At 40.5% G+C, this 23,115-nt stretch overlaps 3 protein-coding genes and 1 pseudogene across 6 annotated transcripts in view; 3 read left to right on the top strand and 1 right to left on the bottom strand.

Moving 5' to 3' along the window:
- Positions 1 to 23,115, top strand: part of LOC114828690 (BOLA class I histocompatibility antigen, alpha chain BL3-7-like) — a 593,411-nt gene that overhangs the window by 408,518 nt on the left and 161,778 nt on the right. The gene's annotated exons all lie outside the window — the stretch shown is intronic.
- Positions 1 to 23,115, top strand: part of LOC105009518 (class I histocompatibility antigen, F10 alpha chain-like) — a 262,976-nt gene that overhangs the window by 169,104 nt on the left and 70,757 nt on the right. The gene's annotated exons all lie outside the window — the stretch shown is intronic.
- LOC105028584 (major histocompatibility complex class I-related gene protein-like) overlaps positions 1 to 23,115 on the top strand; it is a 110,314-nt gene that overhangs the window by 19,208 nt on the left and 67,991 nt on the right. The window lies entirely within an intron of this gene.
- Positions 948 to 21,401, bottom strand: LOC117594961 (annotated as a pseudogene).

Below are 23,115 nucleotides of genomic sequence, written 5' to 3'. Positions count from 1 at the left end.
TTGTGCTCTACGTAAGATGGGTTGCAAGTGTGATCAGTTTGGAGTTTTATGCTAAGAGTTTTGAAAACCCACAACATACTGTTGATAATAATACCAAAGTGAGTAATAAAACAATATGCATACTGAAACATGTATCAAACTCCTGTTGTATGACATTCCAAAAAATAATCCCGGCAAACGTGCCTATTTAAACTTAACCAGTAGCCACGTTTGTTTTTTTGTTTCTTTGGTACTATTATCAATAGCATGCAGTGATTTTTCTAAACTCTTACATACAATATTCATTCTAGGTTTTGTTTGACCTAACCATGGAGTATTTCCTTCCAATATCCTAGCCATAAATTCTTGTAGTTCCTCGCCCTTTGTGGTTTCTGGGTGGTTATGTGTAAAAGCACTTTGTGACAACTGCTTATTTAAAAATGGCTTTATAAAATGTATTGATTTAGCTGTACAGCAGTGTGAGGAAAGACCTTTGTGAACACATAACGCATTGAACTGTCTCGTGAATGGGCAACAGCAGCAGAAGATAATGCCGGGTTCTATTCCTGTCAGCTAAGACCAGGAAGATGAGGTTGCATTTGTCACTTGATTCCCTAAATGGCATGATTGACCATTGAAAAATGTTTGTCTGGTCAGGCGAATCTCGATTTCTGCTGCGACATGCAAATAGAATGGTCAGAATTTGGCAATGCATTCTATGAATTTGAAAGACACATTGAAGTGTATTTTCATTAGTGGACATCAAAAAATTTATATTAATCTCATAAGAACAAAATTACACAAAGTTACACTAAAACAAAAGTTTATTGATGACAACGACTACCATATAATTTTGCCTGATATTAATAAAAAACAATGAATCTTATTCATTTTCATAATTATTTTACTTATTAGAATTTTTTGCATGTTATTGATGTGACTGTAAATGTTGTTAAAAGTGTCCAGGTTCACTTGTTCACATTGTTAAAGCGGTGGTACAGGTCACCAACATCCTCTTGAGAAACTTTGACCCAACCAGTCTCTTTCATGTGATAGACTGCAAAGAACAAAAATAAAGTCAAAACACACACACGTCCACCATCTTATCAACAAGTGAATACACTCAGACTTACTGTTAACTGTTCCCCTGGAGTAAGCATCTCTGTGTGTAGCATGAAAGATGGCCCTCTGAGCCAAATCATAGGCCTTTGGAACAGACAGGTCATATCTGTAGCCACTGTCCATCACACCATATGCATAGCTGTTACCAGACCCAGTGGAGAACATGTTTCCACACAGTCTCAGGCATTATCGTCAACATAATACAGCCCAGGACCCTGTAATCATGGATGGTTACTAGTAGCAGACTAGTATTTAAATTAATGGGTGTTGCTGTAGTCACCCATTGAAAGTGCAAACTTTGTAATGAAAACATATACAATCGTTTTACGTTCTCTGACGCCCAATTCATAACAATATGAATGGGATATCATTTGTATTAAATTTTTTGCTATCATGTTCATTTACCATCACTGTGACATACCTTACCTGCAATTGCTACTGTTAAAGACATCAAATAGAAAAGCCGTCTAAATGCATGATTCATCATTTAGGTTTACCCCCATTTACCTGAATGACACATCAAATGTATATCTCTCCTTGAGTGTGCATGTGTGGACAATGCATGGTTGTATGTGTGTGTGGGTATTATCCACTCCTCTAGATTCCTCTCTGTCCTCCACAGTAGATCTGTCTCCTCAGACTGCCTGAATGTCTCTGATCTGAGGACACAGTAGAGAAACAGACACTTGATGATGGTAGTGATGATGATGATGATGGTCTTCTCTGCTCTGATTAATTCAAGCTCCAGTGACTCATTGTTGACTCTGTTGCTGGAGCTGATTACGCCTGCAAGGACAGGACACTACACACACACTACACCCTACACACTACACACTACACACACACCTAGGTCCAGCTCCACTAGTTTGTTCTAATAGATAGATAATGGTAGTCATGTTATTGTCTCCAGCTGTCCTGTAGTTCCTGATTGAACAGAGCATTTCTTTAATGTTAGCAAGAGCTCACTGTCTTTTATTTGTCTGATCTTGCTATCAGATTGAGTCAGATGAATACAGAGCCATGTACAGTGTTGATGGTTTCCCTCTCTCTCAGGTGTACATGGGTCTGGAGTCACAGAGGGGTTTATGCAGTTTGGATATGATGGAGAAGACTTCATAGCATTGGACCTAAAGACAAGGGCATGGATCGCTCCAAAACAACAGGGAGTCATCACAAAATACAAGTGGAATGGATCTCCTTTTTTTACAGCGAAACTGGATATGATGGAGCTCCACTGACAAAGCAATGATGATGTCATATTACAGTATTATATAATTGTTTATGCATTTTATTAAGATGGAATGAAAATGTTATATAATTTTCTACTCGTTCCCCTATCTTTTTCAGTACCTCTCTCTTTCCCACCTTTTCTCCAGTCCCTCCATCAGTGTCTCTGCTCCAGAAGACCCCCTCCTCTCCAGTGACCTGCCACGCTACAGGTTTCTACCCCAGGAGAGTCATGGTAACCTGGAAGAAAGATGGACAAGATCACCATGTAGATGTGGAGATGGGAGAGACTCTCCAGAATGATGATGGAACGTTCCAGAAAAGTGTTCACTTGACAGTGAAGCCTGAGGAGTGGAAGAACAACAAGTATCAGTGTGTGGTTCAGGTCTCAGGGATCAAGGATGATTCATCAAGGATCTGACATAGAATCAGATCGGGTCCAACTGGGGAAAGACCAACAAGGGTAAGAAAGATTTACTGATTCAACATTAATTAGACCCAAATAACCTGAATACTGAATGTGATAATACACCTTCCTCAGGAACACTACCTTGTTGATTGAATACTATTTTCACATTGATAGAGTGGCCTCCTGAACTCTTAATTTGGAATGTATATAGAGGCTAGTTAAAGTTCATTAGTATGAAACTGAAACATAAACCACTGTGTGACTCCAAGTCGAGTGAATATGAAGTGCTGTCCAGTTTCATCCAGTCCTTTCCCCCACAAAAATTCTATGACCCAAACATTTTAAATGAGATTAGATTCAACTTTACTGTCATTGAACAAGTACAAGTACAGTACAATGAAATGCAGTTTGCGTCTAACCAGAATTAATCAAAATGCATTACATATGGCAACTCTAAATGTGCAATGGAAGCAAATAGAGGAGTGGTAATTATCAATGGCATTCTAAATTTGCAATCAAGGCAAATTGAAGGAGTAGGGTAGAAACAATTGTAACAATTGATAATGCAAGTACGGTGGCAGTTCTAAATGTGCAATGAAGGCAAGTTTAAGGTGCAAGTTGGCATGTGTAAATGAAATACAGGAATAGCAGCAATGACACGTACCTGTAGACAACTGAAAACATCCTTATCAGACTTTGTAAGGCAGTGACACAGTCCAGTAGTACAAAGGGAGGTATTGATAATGATGGGTCACAGAGTTTAGCAGGGTTACAGATGACCGAAAGAAACTGTTCCTGAGCCTGCTGGTGCGGGAACAAAGAGACCTGTACTGCCTGCCTGATGGGTGGAGGACAAACAGTTTGTGGGCTGGATGTGAAGCCTTTTGGTCGGCTACGGAGCAACCACCAAACCACACTGTGGTGCAGTTAGTCAGAATGCTCTCGATTGTGCAAAACAACAATAACTGTACTGCAATTTCCCTCCCATAACTGCATGAAACCCCAGAAACCTTAAAACCTACAGAAACCCATTTTCCATATCCACTTCTAACTCCACCTCTGCCCTGTTGTGATGATTACAGGTGTTAATGACCAGATATCCACTGGCTTTATCATTGGAGTGGTGGTAGCTGGCCATAGTTGCTGCTGTTATTGTTGCTGCTGCTATTTCAGCAAACTGGCAGACTACCCAGACTATATGAGCAAGCCAAAGCACAAGTTAACAATGAATTGGCCAAACAGCTGCAAACAGGATATTCTTTCATTTTTTAAGAGTAATAACATTTATTTTAATTTAATAAAATCTAGTGTTGGTATTCTTTGTGCTCTATTTAGACCTTAAAGCTCATATTATTCATGGGTTAGTGTTGCATATTTTGCTAAATAAACTAAAAACACATCTCTTGTAATTCTTGACAAAAAATGTTTTGCTCTGTACTGAAACCATGCTGAACCGTGGCCCTCAAACCACAATACCTACCTGGGGTTAGACATACTGTTACACCCCTACGATTACAGTATTAAAATCAGATATTCATACATTTTCTAGTGATTCAGTATATGTACTGGAATACTATTGTTTATCAATGTGTTTTTTATTGGGTTCATGATAAAAGGATGTGCATTTTGGTTCACTTAAATACAGATTTGTGTTGTTGTGTTTATGTAATGTTTCTGGAGTAGGAATACAGTCTTACAAAAACCCTTGAATTGTGTCATACAAATTATCAGACTCAGTAACATCATGTTCTTCTCTGTGTTTCAGGTTTCGTTCCAGCTAACAGTGAGAGCCTTTCATGTTGTTTCTTATTCAAATGTTTTCACTTAAACAGAAATCAAATACATTACTGTGGAAATATGAACTATTTATTATAACTTATTTGATGTATTTGACTTGACCGTACCTGTTTTAAAGTGTAGTTTTGCCATATTTGCTTGTAGCTTCTGATGATGGTTCCAACTCCTCCAACTACACTGCTCCAAAAGCATGAGGTCTCTGTTACCAATATCAAACAGGTGAATATCTCATGGATGTCTATCCGTCTTTGAAATGTAAACTTTCTCCCCAATCTCTTAATTTCATGTAATAATGCTACAATAGTAAATAGAGAAGAAGTTAATAGAGAAGAATCTAGAAATCAAATCTCAAGGATCTGGGTGATTCCTTTCAGTCTATATTACATTTTTCAAACTGAAATAAGAGAACACTCTTCAGTCTTCACAGAGGAGAATCACAGACAAGAGAGAAAAGACCACAGTGAAAGTTGAAGTGACAAAAATAACATTGATCTTAAACAGGACAACCTTGTGATCATTTATTTAACTAAAATCTATAATGACACAAATTATGTTTATAAAGTAACTGGGTATTGGGTTGTTTGTATATAATCTGAGAGGACAAAGCAAATTTAATTATTGTGTGCTTGAATCGTTTGGATCATTGGTATTGTTTTGGTGTATTTCTGTTTTTCTTATTTCCAATACAGTCATTGTAAATAGTATAATGTGAATTGTCAATTAAAATGTAATGATGTCTTCAAATTGCAATTACAAGTTAGTTACAGTGCTTTGCAAGCCCTTGACCAATTCTCAAATGTTATTGAATTCCAAATGGTTAATTGCAATCTTATATGAAATCACTGACACTCAAAAATGAGTTGGTTTTATGTTTGGAAATAATTGTAAGAAAGGTTTGAAGTATTCGACCTCTTTGCTGTGGAAGTTCCCAGTTTATACAGATGAAACAAATAGCTCTAACATGGAACCAATTACCTGATTATTTGCCTCCACCTGTGAACCATTAAAGTGAATCTGAAGTATAATTAAGACCAAAGAGCATTGCACAGAAGGTAAAGATGAAGTACAAAATACTTTCCAAGTGTTTGGATGAATAATGGAAGGGGAGTGAAGTAATGATGAACCGGTCCACGATATTGTATTGGAGGATGGCTAGAAAAAAGCAGAGACTCAATAAGAATCAGCTGAAAGCATTAGAGTAGCCCAACTCTTCAAAGTGCTACTGTATGTATAGTACCAACCTATGGAGGCCTATGCCTCAAAACACACCATCCCCACAGGAAGTATGGTGGTAGCAGCATCATGCTGTGGGAAGTACTATGCATCTTATTAAAATTGAAGGAAGAATGGATGGAGCAAAATACATTGAAATACTGCCAAGAATCTGTTTCAAAACTAAAACCTAAGAGTATATGTACCTTTCCGCAGGAAATTGATCCCTAGGATAAAGCCAAAGCAACTTTGGAGTGGCTCAAGAACAAAACGTTTGAATGTCCTAGAATTGCCCAGTTAAAGTTCTCAATCCCAGTTTGAGCCTAAAATTGCAGTCCACAAGCATCATCTGAACAACCTGGAGCCAATCTGCCAAGAAGAATGGACATCCCTGTGACATGGCAAAATTGGTACATACCAAAAGACAATTACTTTGAAATATGGCTCTACCAAATGTTAATATGTTGGGTTTGAGTACTTATGTAAGCAACACATTTCATTGTTTTTATTTTCTAAATATTTTCTAACATGAACCATTGTTTTTTTTATACATAGTTTTATACATGGTGTTTATTTTCTTATTTTTTCTTTATAATGTTTTTAAAATGATTTGCTCTGTTTACAGTTTTATAATATAGACACATAGGAGGTAATGTAGCCTAAATACTGGTATGGTTTTTGTCATTGTGTCAAAAAGATGGAAAGACAGTAGAAAGAGAACGACAGACACATCTTGGGCTAATTCATTTTCTGGGCTGATATGGCTTCTGGGCTATTTTTGTAGGCTGAATTAAGATAAATCTTGACTGGAGGAGTAATGTCCAAATTTTATTTTCAGAAATAAATTATTAACTTAGTAAATGTCTCAGATTGTAATGAACACCGAGACCTGGGGGGTGTGGTTCCAATTGCGGAGACGCAACTGTCGGTTTATTTCAGTACAGAGGAGTAGGCGGTTGACAAAACCGTAGAGTCGGGCCGGTAGGTTCAGTAACCAGGAAGTCAGTCCACGAAGGTAAAGGCACAGGCAGGAAGCGACGAAGCGGAGAAACCAAAAGCAGGCAGGCAGGTCAGGACACCGAGCGATCCGTCCGCGAAGGTGACAGTACCGACAAGGGTAGACGATAGAGGAATCCAGGGACAGGCAGGCAGGTCGGGATACCGGGTAATCAGTCCGTAAGGGCAACTGCACAGGCAAGTTTCGACAGGAGGAGAAACAAGGGAACAGACAGACGGGTAAGGATGCAGGTCTCTAAATCACACTGGAGGACGGGGACGGGAAGAGAGGGAATGGCAGGCTGGGAGTCAAACAGGTGAATGCTACGAGCGATAACGGCTTGGCAAGTCCACTACAAACAATACCTCACGCGGGAGTGGAGACAGAGCACAGGTTAAATAGGGGAGGAAACTGGACACAGGTGTTTAGAATTCTGGAGATTGCGATCTGGATTGCTGGCTGCGTTCATGTGTATCTGGGAGTGGGAGCGTAACGGTGGTAGGTGAGGAGTGTGGCGGGGAGGAGTTAGACCTGGACTGGTGCGAGAACCTCACACAGATCTTATTGTTGTTTGGTACATGGATGTTTGGTACATTATGAACTCTACCATTTATCTCTCAAATCCAATCCACAACATTATTAAAAATTCTAGGTTGCCTATATTTACAGGATTGTTCAATAGACAGACATGTAAAAGAGAGCACCAGGACCCCAGTGTTTTCATCTATGTGGCACCTGTATCTCACTGGGCCATGGCTATAATATACCTGCTCTTTCCAGGGGCCAAGCTGTGATGGTAATTCCATCGATCAGAACACTTTAATAAGGAAGTACAGAGACGAAATTCTCTTAGCACAATTCAACAGTTTATGAATTATTATTTGCAAATAAGAGAGACGCGTCAAACGCTTACAAACATAATCGTCCAAGGAGTCTCTAACGTGATACATGAACAGCTCGTATTTATTACAGGTAAAAGGGGTGTGGTAAGTTGTTGCCCATCTGTCTTGTCACATAGGTTTTTACCTAAATGGCGGGCTGTCCCCCCCACCTTATCCTTCTCAACTCCTGAAGAGACACAATGTCTGGACAATCCACAGAGACACTAAAGGGTTAACCTCTTACATTAAACTGAAATAATATATTGCTGGATACTGTTGATACTGTTCAATAAAATACTATTTTATTGAATAGTGGTGCTGTATGGTATGGTCAGTATTGGACCCACTGAGACCTATAGAATATTTTCTCTTTAAATACAGTACTTCTGACATATACACTCTGTTTAAATGGGCCTCCCTGCATATACAATACCAAACATATTGGTACCAAATTATTTAAGCCTGTATTAGGTAAATGCCCACACCTCCTTTTAGTTCACTCCTTAACATCTTCTTCGCTCAAGTAGATTTTTCACTCTGGTCACCCCTAAAGCCTAAACTTTCATCATGGTCTACACACATCTCAACACAAGTGTCAAGAATCTTAGGTTTGACACTTTCATTTCTCCTCACTCAATATGTACTTCTAAAATAAAGTAACAAGAGCAAAAAATGTGTGTAAGTCACTGGATCAAAGCGTCAGCTAAATTAAACAAATGTCAAATGTAATTGTTTTTTGGTACATTATGCCTTTTACTGTAAATGCCACTAGAATATGTAACTGGTACAATTTTACAATTCAAATTGGAATATTACAACAACTGCAGCAAGGTGTTGTGTGATAATGAATCAAAATATGGAGTTATAAACATCTGAGGCTACAAAATAGAGGTCAAGTTTTTCAGGTTGAAAATTATCTTTATTAAGAGACTTGAACATTAGGAGGAGCTGTACACCGATCAGCTCTACATTATGACCACCTGGCTAATATTGTGTAGGTCCCCCTTTTGCCGCAAAAACAGCCCTGACCCGTCGACGCATGGACTCCAGTAGACCTTTGAAGGTGTGCTGTGGTATCTGGCACCAAGACGTTAGCAGCAAATCCTTTAAGTCCTGTAAGATGTGAGGTGGGACCTCCATAGATCTGACATGTTTGTCCAGCACATCCCACGGATGCTCAATTGGACTGAGATCTGGGGAATTTGGAGGCCAAGTCAACACCATGAACTTGTTGTGTTCCTCAAACCATTCCTGAACCAGTTCTGCTTTGTGGCAGGGCACATTATCCTGCTGAAAGAGGCCAATGTCTTCAGGGAATACCGTTGCCATGAAAGGGTGCACATGGTCTGCAACAATACTTAGGTAGGTGGTACGAGTCAAAGTAACATCCACATGAATGGCAGGACCCAAGGTTTCCCAGCAGAACATTGCCCAAAGCATCACACTGCCTTTGCCAGCTTGGCTTCTTCCCTTAGTGCATCCTGGTGCCATGTGTTCTCCAGGTAAGTGACGCACACTCACCTGGCCATCCATGTGATGTTAAAGAAAACATCATCAGACCAGGCCACCTTCTATTGCTCCATGGTCCAGGTCTTAATGCTCACATGCCCATTGTACGGCACTTTCATAAGTGGACAAGGGTCAGCATGGGCACCCTGACTTGTCTAAAGATATGCAGCCCCATACGCTACAAACCGCCATGCACTGTGTGTTCTGACACCTTTCTATCAGTAACAACATCTTTTTCAGCAATTTGAGCTACAGTAGCTCGTCTGTTGGATCAGACCACACGGGCCAGCCTTCAATCCCTACGTGCATTAGTGAGCCTTGGCCACCCACGACCCTGTTGCCAGTTCACCCCTTTTCCTTCCTTGGACCGCTTTTGATAGGTACTGACCACTGCAGACAGGGAACACCCCACAAGAGCTGCTGTTTTGGAGATGTCTGACCCAGTCGTCAAGTCATCACTATTTGGCCCCTGTCGAAGTCGCTCAGATTCTTACGTTGCCCATTTTTCCTGCTTCTAACACATCAACTTTGAGGACAGAATGTTTACTTGCTGCCTAATATATCCCACCCACTGACAGGTGCCATGATAACGACATTCTCAGTGTTATTCACTTCACCTGTCAGTGGTCATAATGTTATGGCTGATCAGTGTATACTTTCATTTTAAAACTACAATTTCTCAAATTATAAACCTGACTTTTTCAGAAAAAAAATCTATTACTCAGTGAAAAGTTGGCATAAAAGTATATGGCTCCCCTTTAAGTTTGAGGCCAAAATATGACTAATTGTTTGTGTTAAAAAAAAAATTCATTCACTTTTGCTCAATTTGTAGACATTACATGTATTTCAGATGCTTAACTGCATTTATTTGCAATGTATACATCTTTAAATCCATTGGCTTCAGCATACAACATCTTTAATATGAATTTTACTCCTAGAATTAATATAACAAATAATTATATCTCATGCATCAAACTCCACCAAAAATAGCGTCTATGAACTGTATGACCAAGGAAGATTTTATCCAAAACTGCCAGAAGAATTGATCAGGATACAAAGAAAGACCCAGAGGTAACCTCAGAAGAAATACAGGCTGCTCTGGAAATAGACGGTGGTTGTTTCAAGGAGCACAATACGACGATACTTGAAAAAATATTTGCTGCATGGTTGAGTTGCCAGAAATAAGCCTTTATTGTGCCAATGCCACAAAAAAGCCTGGTTACAATATGCCTGACAACACCTTGACACGCCTCGCTGCTTCTGGCACTCTGTAATTTGGAGTGACGAGACCAATATTTTGCTTTTATGGTCACCATAAGCACTATGTTTGGAGAGGGGTCAACAAGGCCTATAGTGAAAAGAATACCATCTCCACTGTGAGCCACTCTTGGGAGATCTCACATGTGCGATTCATGCAAGATGACCAAAGACAGTTGAATGTGAATCCCATAATAAATAAAAGACATGTGTTTTATGCAAACGTTTGAGCACAAATGTAAGTTCCAAACACAGTCACTCACAGTTGACCACTCCTCCAGAATAGGCGTCTCTGTGCGTTGCGTGGGTGATGCCGCGGCGGCCCAGCTCATTCGCCTCCTCTACCGTCATGTCGTCACGGTAACCGCTGTCAATCACTCCATATGAATAGCTGTTACCACAGCCGGTAGAGAACATTCAGAGAGACGTGTGCCATTGTCATCCACGTAATACAAACCAGGGCCCTGGACAGAAACACACACAATACATTGATACTCATCCATCAACAGACATGAAAGTCTGAGGCACCTTCCCTAGTGATGAGGCATAAACATGGGATTCAACAATACTAGGTGACATCATAATGAAAAAGTGTGAATGAAAACACACACCCAGACTCTTCCCACTCCTCACTCCCATCCACACACCCCCAGACTCTTGTGATGGTAATTCTATGTATCGACACTCGGAGTAAGGGACACAGAGACAAAGTTCTCTTTGTACATTATTTTATTAATTATTATGCACAGAGACTATTATGAGAGACGCGTCAACCGCTTACACAAACATAATCGTCTGAGGAGCCTCTAACTAATATAGCTCATTCAACCGTATATATCACATAGGAAAAAGGGGTGTGGTAAGATGCTGCCATCTGTCTCATGTCAATCAAACACCTTTCCCTTTGTTCTATCACACAAGTCAAATGCTATCTTCCCCCACCTTATCCTTCCTGCCATAATGTTTACTGTAGTGTTTACCCAAAGGGGCCAACTGACCTTACTCCCCCCAAGGACCACATTCCTGAGGAACAAAAGACTGATACCCTTCTTCTAGGCAGAAGGACATGGCCCAAATACCTGTTAATCCTCTGATATTATGAAGACATGTGTGTCACAATCAAAGTAAAGATCTACATATCAGCCAAATGGAAAGACAGACATTTCTCAAATGTACCTTAGTTCAAAATTACCATAACAATCCATCCTCTTGATACCATGTCAAACCTTGGTATCAAACCTTAAACAGTTCACTCATTAGGATGTAGACTGTAACAAAACAGTACTCTTTAACAACATGACCCAGTCAATATTATTACCCTTAATGATTAGAGAACTGAACAAATCTGAAATGTCTGGATCCTCCCTTACATTCTTCTAGATGATTACCTTCGTATTAACTCCAAGATCACACATTGTCATCATACAGAATCATAACATAGTACAGCAAAACTTTTATGTTAAAATCATCATAAACACCTATCACTGAATGCATCCTTCAATTTATCACTGTTACAAAGTCCTCTCATGCCAATTAGATGTACTTCCAAAGTCATCACAAATGTTCTGCTCCTCCAAACGTCAGACAGTCAGTTATGAACCATTTCTTTGGCAGGTAGGTCTAACAGAACGAAAAAGTCAGATGTATATTCCAAGGTGTTGTCCTTCATAGCTCAAATGCAGACACAGCTCTTGTTGTCTCCATTCTAGCTGTTTTATCAGCCAGGCCAGGAGAATCTGTGTGTTCTCCCTTGTGAACTCCAAGATGACCAGTTTTAGCTGAAGGTTCTAGAGCTAAAGGCCATGTAGAAAGTGACTAGTTACTAGCACCAGAAAATTCACTTTTCCCTCAGTGACTTCAATTCACTGTGTCTAAAATTTCACCACTGAAATCCTCGTGTAGCGTGTCGTCGATCCCAGGTTCCTCTCTCAGCTACCTGGACAGCAGATGAGATGTACGTGGTATGGACCCAATCAGCGTAGCATGATGTTGTGCAGTAGATCTTTCCTACGCCTCCATCCTCTCGGTCGGAGGTTGCCTTCTCCATCACATTGCAGAACCATCAGGACTCGAGTCAGTCCAGCTCACAGGAACTCAGCATCCTGTAGACGTGCGGCACCTAGACGTGCAGCGAGCCAGAGTAGTAGGACAGTCTGTCTGTGAGATCCATCTCATCTCAGCCACCTCACAGTTGTCCTTTTAAGCCAAGCTCAGTCTCTCTCAGGGCTCCAGCAAGTCCTCTGTTGCCGAATCGCTTTCAAGTGTTCTATATCTGAATGTGTGAATTATCCTTGAGAAGATTAGTTCCAACTGCACAGTACATCACATATGTCCATCACGTTAGCTTGTTGCTTCTCGCTGATACATTAGAACCACACACTATCAAACACTCAAACCCTATATTTCCAATATCTCTCTACTTCTTCTCTCCAAATAGAGTAGAACAGTTGAAATCAATAACAGTATCGTTAAAACATTAACATCTCTGGTGCTTCTGTTCTGCTAGTGTAGCAAAATAACAATTCCACTCTTTTCTATCGTTGGTGTAACAACCAACACAAAGAACAGAAGAACACAATTTCACATATCTCATTACTGTTCCAAAAACTCATCACTTAAGATAGTTTGCTACCACTCTCTAAGAGCAGTTCATGAACAATTCTCAGTTCACCTATATGATTTACATCTGATTGTGTTGTATCGGAACTACAATCAAATTCACCATTGTTTCACATAAAGGATCAAATACCTTATTTCAAATCAAACATTTCACACCATCCTGAAGTCAGCTAACATAACTGTTATTTAGCCTAATTTCTCTACAAGATGAAACTCAGTGTGAATTTCTCAATCTCTTCTTATTATCCTAGCACATCAAAGACACTCTGAAATCCTGTCATAAATCATGACCCCCCCTTTTTACTCCTTTACCACCACAGGGCTCTCCCTGGAGTGGGGGGTGGTCTACTGACCTAAGAACAGACCCTGGTCTTGAAGAATTGTCACCTTATCACTAAGGGACACTGTTGTTATCTTGAAACACCCCAGGCATTGACAATAGTAAAACAACCTTTTTTCTCTTCATTCACCTCAAAGAAACCTCTGTTAACCATTAACTTTCCAATGATTACTTACTAGGACAGAACTTAAATTAGAATTAGAATACCCAATTTTGATAATGTCTGTTTCTCTTCTAAAGAGTCCAAACAAGTTAAAATCCATCTCAAACTGTTTTATTTTGTCAGTGAGTGGAGTGCTACAGTGGGTCTGTACCTCTCTTTATGCAATTTAGACTTCTCAAATTTTTCCCAGAAATATAACTCGATGCAGAATTATTTTCTCAATATCAATTAAAACATGGCAACATTTTGTAAACATGTAAGAAATAACTAAATGTGCTCCCTGCACGTTTCTACCCACTTATTCCATAATGCATAAGATTAATATGATTACTTCTAATCAAATATTAAACTAACTAAACAGTAACACACCCATCAAATTAGTTATTGCTTAGCTAAACCATTTCAAAATGGCAAGACGTATTCTACTCAACCATAACCATGTTAGATTTCACATAAAACATACTTTTCAAAAACCCAATTTGACAAACTAAATTATTCACGTAACTTCTTCAAGTACCTATTTAATTTGCTTTGAACTCTAAGTTCAACTCTTTTCCATTTGAACTCTAAGTTCAACTCTTTTCCACTATAGATAATCATTTCATACAATCCCCCCTTGCTTTCACGACAGAAAATGACTTCAAGCTTGAAAGCAGAACCATTACAGAACCGAAATTAAAAAGAAAATCGATAGTTACGAGGAATCTAACATACATCCAGTTAGGGCTGGGCGATTTTGCCTAAAAAAAAAATCTTCGATTTTTTTAAAGAAAAATTCGAGTTTCGATTCGATTTCCGATTTTTTTTTCAATGCACTTAAATGACTGCAGACATCAGATATAGTGTCAAAAGTGCAACTTTATTGCTATGATTGTCCTCAAGAGTTAAAATGCGTAGAATCCCAAAACAAAAAGTAAATGAGGCTCTGTCATTCAACAATTTCAAGCTTTAACCCAGGTTTAAGCAAAAGTGCAACAACTTCACAGTAGCTTAAATTTTCTGTTCAAGAAATTTTGTAACATATAACATTACAATTAAAAAAAATAGTGGCGAAATACTTGCGACTGGGGACAACGTACCTCGCATCTAATATTTTTAGCATGTGATTAAAGCCTCGCTTTTCGACAGAATAAATTGGCAGCATGTCTGTGGCAATATAAAACGTGATCGCCTCTGTAATCGCTTTCCATCGCGTTCCGTTCTTATCATAAGGCACACAGTTTGTAAAGCTCTCAGGAAGTGTAGTTTGCTTTTTAGCAGGTGTGCTAGAGGAGCCGTTTTCGCTACGGAGCCGGCTGCACTTCTCCCATTCTTCGCGATGTTTATTCCTCAGGTGCTGGAAAAGATTTGTTGTACTGCTGCTTCCAGTAGCAACAGCCTTGAAACATATTTTGCAGCAAGGCTTCGTCTGTGTTTTGTCTGCTGCATCAAAACCAAACCAGTTCCAAATTACGGAGTTTCCTGTGCCTTTCTTTGGAAGTAGTTCTCTGCTAGTACTACACGCTGCCATGTTGTTTTGATTGTGTGTTACGCGCTTCTTTTAGTATCTATGGTAACGCACAAGGACGAAACGCGGAGAAGTCCGAAAAAACTATTGTGGCAAAAAACTCGAGTTTGCAAAAAAAAAATCGTTTTACACTACAAAATCGATAAATCGATTAAATCGATTTATTGCCCAGCCCTACATCCAGTAAACGTCGCAAACTGAATATCCAACCAAAACAACCGAAAATAAGAAAAACATCCTCAAAGGAAATAAAAAAAACTGTACCACACACATGGTCACTCGTGTGAAGGAACTCCCAAAGTAGCATATAAAAATTTGCATTTCCACAGGCAACGGCCAAACTAAGTTGAGACCAACAAACATCATGACTCAATTTACCTCCTAAAGTCTAGGGAATTCACTTAATTTTAGATGTAAGTCTATGTCATTCAAAACAGTGGCGGTCAGCCAAAATCGCTACTTTCACGCATATCTCATGCAAAGACATCGAATTTGTTCTAGCAATTAACAATGTTGGATGACGTAAGGTCTCCACCCTTACTACAATTTGATTCGAAATCATAAATGTAAACATTATTCAACCCTTAGTAATATGCTACCTTCATATAATGTTAAGGGTGGCGGAAGCCATCCCAGTGGACCTGCCCACCCTTCCTGAAGCCGAGCTCCACACATATATGGTGAGCCATTAGCAAGGCCAAATGTTTGTTTATGGTCCCCAGACCATACTATCAATTTAACCTACATCGTTCGTTAACTGAAGATTTTAGATTTAGTGTCCAACCTATCTAATATTTTCGCAGTTTGTAAAAATGTGCTTATCATTATCTATACAGATTTATGACGTCACTATAATCAAGGAACAATCAGTGAGCGAACCCCATGATACCCCAGGCTAGAACTCTAAACGCAGACACATCAATCAACCCCATGTATCAGTTTACCAGGCTAGAATTTATAAAGCCAGTAATGGGCATCAGGCATAGGCCCTAAAACACAAGAATTAACCCAGGTATCATTGGAAATACAAATAAGAGAAACCACATTATTTAACCAAACTCAATTTAGCATTTAAAAAAAATAGGTTATCTAATTTCGTGTGGAGTAAACTTGCTTTGGCTGTGTAACCCTCTTCATAGGCCATGACTATATTGGATTCATATGCGGCCCTCATGGAGCACAGCGTGTCTCCTTAACGTTCAAGTCTATCACCAGGTGGATTCTTCATTCTACCACTTATACAAGATATAAGGAGAGCGAAAACACAATACGATAACCTTTCGTAAGACAACCATGAAACTATTTTACCAGATTAGAAAACCACTGTACCAAATTCATCACTAGGTTTCAGACTACCCACTCGTGCTAGCGAACAGCTCAGCACACAACAGTCGGCTACCACCTTCCTTAAGGCTTACCTACATACCTACAAAGCACAACAAAACAGGTTATTTCCTGAATACCTATTAAAACATGGTCAAGCATGACAGAACAAACCAGGCTATTTCGAATGCCTATTAAAACATGCTATATAACATTCAAGTGCTTCTCAAACTACATGTAATATTCAATTAAATAAGCTTGGCTATTACCGAGGAAGGTGATCAGGTTTCCTTGATAAGTTCCAGCTTCATTTAATGGTTAGGCATGATACATTTTAGGAAATAAACATTTAAGAAAATCAATGATTATGAAAGCACACCTCAGTTTCTAGTATCGTCCATGATTCCAGAGACCCCATCTTTAGACTACTGTCGTTCCCACAGTGTACCAAATTAGAGAAGCAGCATTATACCAATTACCAATCTATCCCATTTATTAAATTTAAGACAGTACTTTCGCATACACCCCAGTGGACACCAAACAAAGCAAAATCTTGCGATTTCAAAACTTCCAAGGTAACAACAACCTTGAACAAATACACATATCCCACCAAGGAACATACAATGCAGCCAATCGGAACCCCCGTGCACAGGGATTTCCAAAATGGACAAATGCATTTACTAGATGATGACCACAAACAGATAATGACAAATGACCGTGACTCGGGCCACAACCACACACAGAAGTGGCGCGCGCATACACAACATTTGTAGCATAACCACTGATCCAAATCATAAGCTGACCAACAATTGCGGCAATTTACAGGAGCAATCCCTACTCCCTCACAGGCACTGAAAGTATGAGATCCAATCTCAATTGCATATTTAAGTCCAACCTAAATTGCAGATGTTCAAGCAGTCCAACCGCTTATAATCCAGCACTAATCGCAACGCAATAGGTTAGCTGCATAGGAATGGTTGTCAGGCCTAACTACAGTCGCTATTAACCAAAACACCACACTTCAACATCCAAAACCATTATATACAGGAGCACGTTATACTCCATCACGCAGTCCAACTGCTGCACGGGAATGGGTGTCAGGACACGGAACAAAAACGACATGTTTCTAACTACAGCCGCCCTGACAGCAATACTCCAAAAAAACTTGTAGTCACCATACTTTCTCAAATCCATCTATCAACTTCCACAAAACCATCAAATCTGACTTACAAAAACCAACCACATTGTTTAGTAAAGCATATGAAAACTGTATTAAGGAACAATCTCACCGGTTGATGCTCCCTCTGGTCCCCTGTCTGACCGTCCGCACCCCTCCCTCAGGCGGTTCAGCGTTCCTGCGTGTTCCCGTTGGATCGCTCATGGCGAGGCCAAAGAGAAACCGAAACTGTCTCAATTCTTGAGGGAACAATACGTCTATAGAGCCGTTGTCTTGATTCGCACATGCATCTTCCCAAATCCAATGTCCAGTCGAATGTCCAGTGGTAGCTTCATAACTTTAAACGTAGCGGTTAGCAAAGTTTCTTCCTCAACCCCGGGTCTGTAGTCTTCTTTGGTCTCAGCCGCAAACACCGGAGATTACGGGTGTGTACACCTGGTGTGTACAACTCCCCACTTATGGAACTTTTCTTGACTCAAACAACGAAAAGGGCCATAGAGCTTAGCCTCCAGCGGGGTTGGCTACGATTGCAGGGAAACGTCGGGACTACGCAAACCTCCAAGGAGGCCTAGCGGGGGGTGACGGGCGATCAGAGGGGATCGAGCCATCGAACCTGAGCAAAAGAAAAACTACAACACAGATCAATAAACTCCACACAAACTTTCCCAAAGCTTTCCATCACTACACACTGTCTACACACCGTAGCCTACGCCTTCCACCTGCAACTCCCATACGTTACCACGTCCATCCACCTCCAAGCAGCCCAACAGGCCGCGCATCCATCACCGAACGAAAAAGCCAGTCGCGAAAAACCTAATAACACTCAAAGAACAATTGTCCACATGTCCAAACACCATAAACAGAAACACCGTCGCCGAAAACTTACCACAACGCTTACCCAACACAAAAAGCAGCAAAAAAACAAACGCAGCGAAACAAACTCTAGTCAATTAACAAATCCCATAACCATCCAAACCTAATGTGCCCTAACACAAATACCAGCGTCCTAACGCTGTCATCTCAATCAACGTGCCCTAACATCGTCGATAGACCCGTCGGCCCGTAAGTGAGATTTTCAAGGCCCTAACCTTGTCTGCAGAATTCAAATGTGCCCTAACACATACACTTGCGCCCTAACGCAAAAAGGAGCCCTAACCCCAAGTATACTCGCACCCTAACGCAAAAAGGAGCCCTAACCCCAATTATACACGCGCCCTAACGCAAAAAGGTGCCCTAACCCCAAGTATACACGCGCCCTAACGCAAAAAGGAGCCCTAACCCCAAGTATACACGTGCCCTAACGCAAAAAGGAGCCCTAACCCCAAGTATACACGCGCCCTAACGCAAAAAGAAAGTGTCCTTACCTCCCGAGCTCGAAATCTAAGTCCGGGTACCTGTACTGTGGAATCCCAAAAAGTAGGAGACCACAGGATCAGTAACCGAGGACGAGCCCCCAAATTGTGATGGTAATTCCATGTATCGACAGTCGGAGTAAGGGACACAGAGACAAAGTTCTCTTTGTACATTATTTTATTAATTATTATGCACAGAGACTATTATGAGAGACGCGTCAACCGCTTACACAAACATAATCGTCTGAGGAGCCTCTAACTAATATAGCTCATTCAACCGTATATATCACATAGGAAAAAGGGGTGTGGTAAGATGCTGCCATCTGTCTCATGTCAATCAAACACCTTTCCCTTTGTTCTATCACACAAGTCAAAGGCTATCTTCCCCCACCTTATCCTTCCTGCCATAATGTTTACTGTAGTGTTTACCCAAAGGGGCCAACTGACCTTACTGCCCCCAAGGACCACATTCCTGAGGAACAAAAGACTGATACCCTTCTTCTAGGCAGGAGGACATGGCCCAAATACCTATTAATCCTCTGATATTATGAAGACATGTGTGTCACAATCAAAGTAAAGATCTACATATCAGCCAAATGGAAAGACAGACATTTCTCAAATGTACCTTAGTTCAAAATTACCATAACACTCTTCCCACTCCTCACTCCCATCCACACACACCCAGACTCTTCCCACTCCTCACTCCCATCCACACACACCTTGTTGTCCCATCCAATGATCATACTGCCCATTGACAGCCACATGCCCCTGTAGCCCAGCATCATGTTGGAAAGCAGCTTAGAGGCAGCAGACACAGAGATCCTCTTCTTGTTCCTCAGTTTTTACAGCCTGAGACACATGTAGACAGTCACCCTATAAGACAATGCAGTCAGAGTGCTAAACCATTATGTGCACAAACATACATGTAACTCCTCCATACCGGTATTAGTAGGGGTTGGAAGCAGAACAGGAACCCCAAGAAAGGGGCAGGGCTGAATTAGAATTGATTAGCATTATGGCTAAAACACTAAGTCACTAGCTGATACTGATACAGTTGTGTGCTGCCTAAGTTATGTCAAACTCGTTTGTTTGGAGTGTATAGAAACATGAATGTATGGTACATTACCTCAGTTTTACCCTCCCTAGTCCTTCCTTTGCCCTTCAGCCTGACTGACAGGCATTCAATTATATGATATTAACACCATGTAACTTTATAGCAGGACTCAATCCCACAGAGCTCCAACAGACCTGCACTCCTTAGCCAGCAGTCTCTCCCAGTACTGGCAGTCAGCAGCACTACCAGACATGGTCCCCAGCAGGTAAGGATTGATCTCTATCACCTTGTTAGCCTCCTTCGAAGCTACAAAGAAAATGGAGCTATATGGTGAAATTGTACAGGAGTGATTGTTGTTTAAATTGTATTTTTTGTGAATGTTTAAGTTTGGTAATAGATTTCTGACAGCAAAGGTGTTTGCATGTGTGGAATGGCAACTGTAAGAACCAAAGGGGGAAACACACTGAACGGTAAATAACATAAAAATGTATATTTGGACATTTTACTCACAACATTGCCAGAGGTAGTAGTAAAGGTAGCATATGCTTTTAATAGTTTATCACTGAGTATTACTAGTTGATTACCTACTTACAGTATTGTCAGATGAATATAACTGTACGACAGAAAGGAATTTCAAATCAGAACAACATGTGGGTTATGTGCTTCAGTTACCAATGTAACTTACAGCTGAGGCTCTGGAGTCCACAGCCACAATGACACCATGTGTAAGGGTAAGGTGAGCAGCAGCGCCACCGTTCCGTGCACATTCTGTTCCCATCACACACGAACACATCCCGGACTTGTTTTGTGTCACATGTCTTTAATCATTCACACCAGGTCCCTATCATCTCGTTTGTATGTGTTTAAATGATTCCCCTCTGCTCCCCACATTTGTCGATCATTGTTGTTCATGTCTCCTTGTGTTCTGCACGTGGTGAGTTACGGTTTTCTGCATAGCCAGCCATTTGTTTGTTTGTTTGTTTGTTTGTTTGTTTGTTTGTTTGTTTGTTTGTTTGTTTGTTGGTTAATTGTGTTAAGTGCTTGGGGTTTCTTTTAAGTAAAGATTTGACACCGACTACCATTCCTACCTCTTTACCACACACTTGTGACACCATGGCGGAATTGGGCCAATGTTGTGGTACCATGGTTCAGATCTATGGACCCACCACCTTGACCCTCATGACTGCATGACTTGAGGAACCCCGAGGGCTAGAGAGAGAGAACAGAGGAGAACAACTTGAAGAAATGCATGTGTGTTTTTACGTGTAAGGCGTGTCAAAAGCACATTTTTTTTAAACTATACCCTACTCACATTAACTCCAACTGGAACCGCAAATTCCTTAATTGGGATTTCAAAATGAGAGTGATAAGGTCGATCGACAAATACGATCTCCCTTTTCCAGTAATCTCTCCACGAAGTTGCGAGTGGGAATTATAGCCACTTACACAGAAAATGGCCATGATTCTATCAAAAAAGACAATGTTTTTAAACAGAATTAAACGAATTGACTTATATGAGGAAAAATATCCCATATGGAAAATAGATATATTTTTGCAATGCAAAATGTATGTAGAATATATGATGAATACATGTCGAATACATTTAACTTAATTCAAAATACATTTCAGGTACCAAAATGCATTTCACCTTTTATTCTGAAATGTATTTAAAAATGTATAGATATATTTATCTATATTCAAAATAAATTTCAGGTATCAACATTTATTTCACCTTTTACTCTGAAATGTCTTTAAAAATGCATTAATACATTTGACTTAATTCAAAATACATTTCAGCTTTTATTCCGAAATTCATTCATTCATCTTCTTCCACTTATCCGGGGCCGGGTCGTGGGGGCAGCAGTCTAAGCAGGGATGCCCAGACTTCCCTCTCCCTAGACACTTCCTCTAGCTCTTCCGGGGGGACACCAAGGCGTTCCCAGGCCAGCCGGGAGACATAGTCCCTCCAGCGTGTCCTAGGTCTTCCCCGGGGTCTCCTCCCGGTGGGACGGGACCGGAACACCTTCCCAGGAAGGCGTTCCGGAGGCTTCCGAAACAGATGACCAAGCCACCTCAGCTGACCCCTCTCGATGTGGAGGAGCAGCGGCTCTACTCTGAGCTCCTCCCGGGTGACCGAGCTTCTCACCTTATCTCTAAGGGATCGCCCGGCCACCCTGCGGAGAAAGCTCATTTCGTCCGCCTTTATCCGGGATCTTGTCCTTTCGGTCATGACCCAAAGCTCATGACCATAGGTGAGAGTAGGAACGTAGATTGACCGGTAAATCAAGAGCTTCATCTTGCGGCTCAGCTCTTTCTTCACCACGACAGACCGATACATCGACTGCATTACTGCAGAAGCTGCACCGATCCGTCTGTCAATCTCCCGTTCCATCCTTCCCTCACTCGTGAACAAGACCCCTAGATACTTAAACTCCTCCACTTGAGGCAGGCACTCTCCACCAACCTGAAGTGGGCAAGCCACCTTTTTCCGACTGAGGACCATGGCCTCGGATTTAGACGTACTGATTTTCATCCCCACCGCTTCACACTCTGCTGCAAACCGTCCCAGTGCAGGAGCTTCAGCATTATTCCTAAAAGTATTTGAAAATGTATAAATACATTTCAGTTTTGTCCAAATGTATTTCACCGTCAACAATGCTCTCATTACAATTGTAATGTATTATAGAAAATACATTAACAAAATATTTTTTCAAGCCCATATTAAAATGCATTTTTCTGATCCTGTGAGATTAAAAAGATGAAATGTAATTACCGACGTATTGATTATATCACATTTAGGTATTGAAACACATTTTATAGATATACATTACCAAAACACATTTCAGCTTATAGTGACAAATGTAGTCTTACATACTAAGGTAAACTTGGCAAATCCACTACTTGCCTCTACTGTTAAGATAATCCTGTTTGGAGTAATGGTTAGTGTGCCTATCTGTGGAACATCAGGTCGCAGTTTCAAAACACTACCTGGTTGACGCTGCAGTATGTTTAGACATGCATTTTTTATAAATATATTTAAGCGGCCAATTTCAAACATTTTGACATATATTTACCAAATGTATTCAGGAATATACAGTGGAGAGAACATAAACTGCCGATTTTGCAGGTTTTCCTACTTAGAAAGCATGTAGAGGTCTGTAACTTTTTATCATAGGTACACTTCAACTGT

Source organism: Esox lucius, chromosome 10 (genome assembly GCF_011004845.1).
Source record: "Esox lucius isolate fEsoLuc1 chromosome 10, fEsoLuc1.pri, whole genome shotgun sequence".
NCBI classification, from domain to species: Eukaryota; Metazoa; Chordata; class Actinopteri; order Esociformes; family Esocidae; genus Esox; species Esox lucius.
This window is presented reverse-complemented; position numbering and strand designations above follow the sequence as displayed.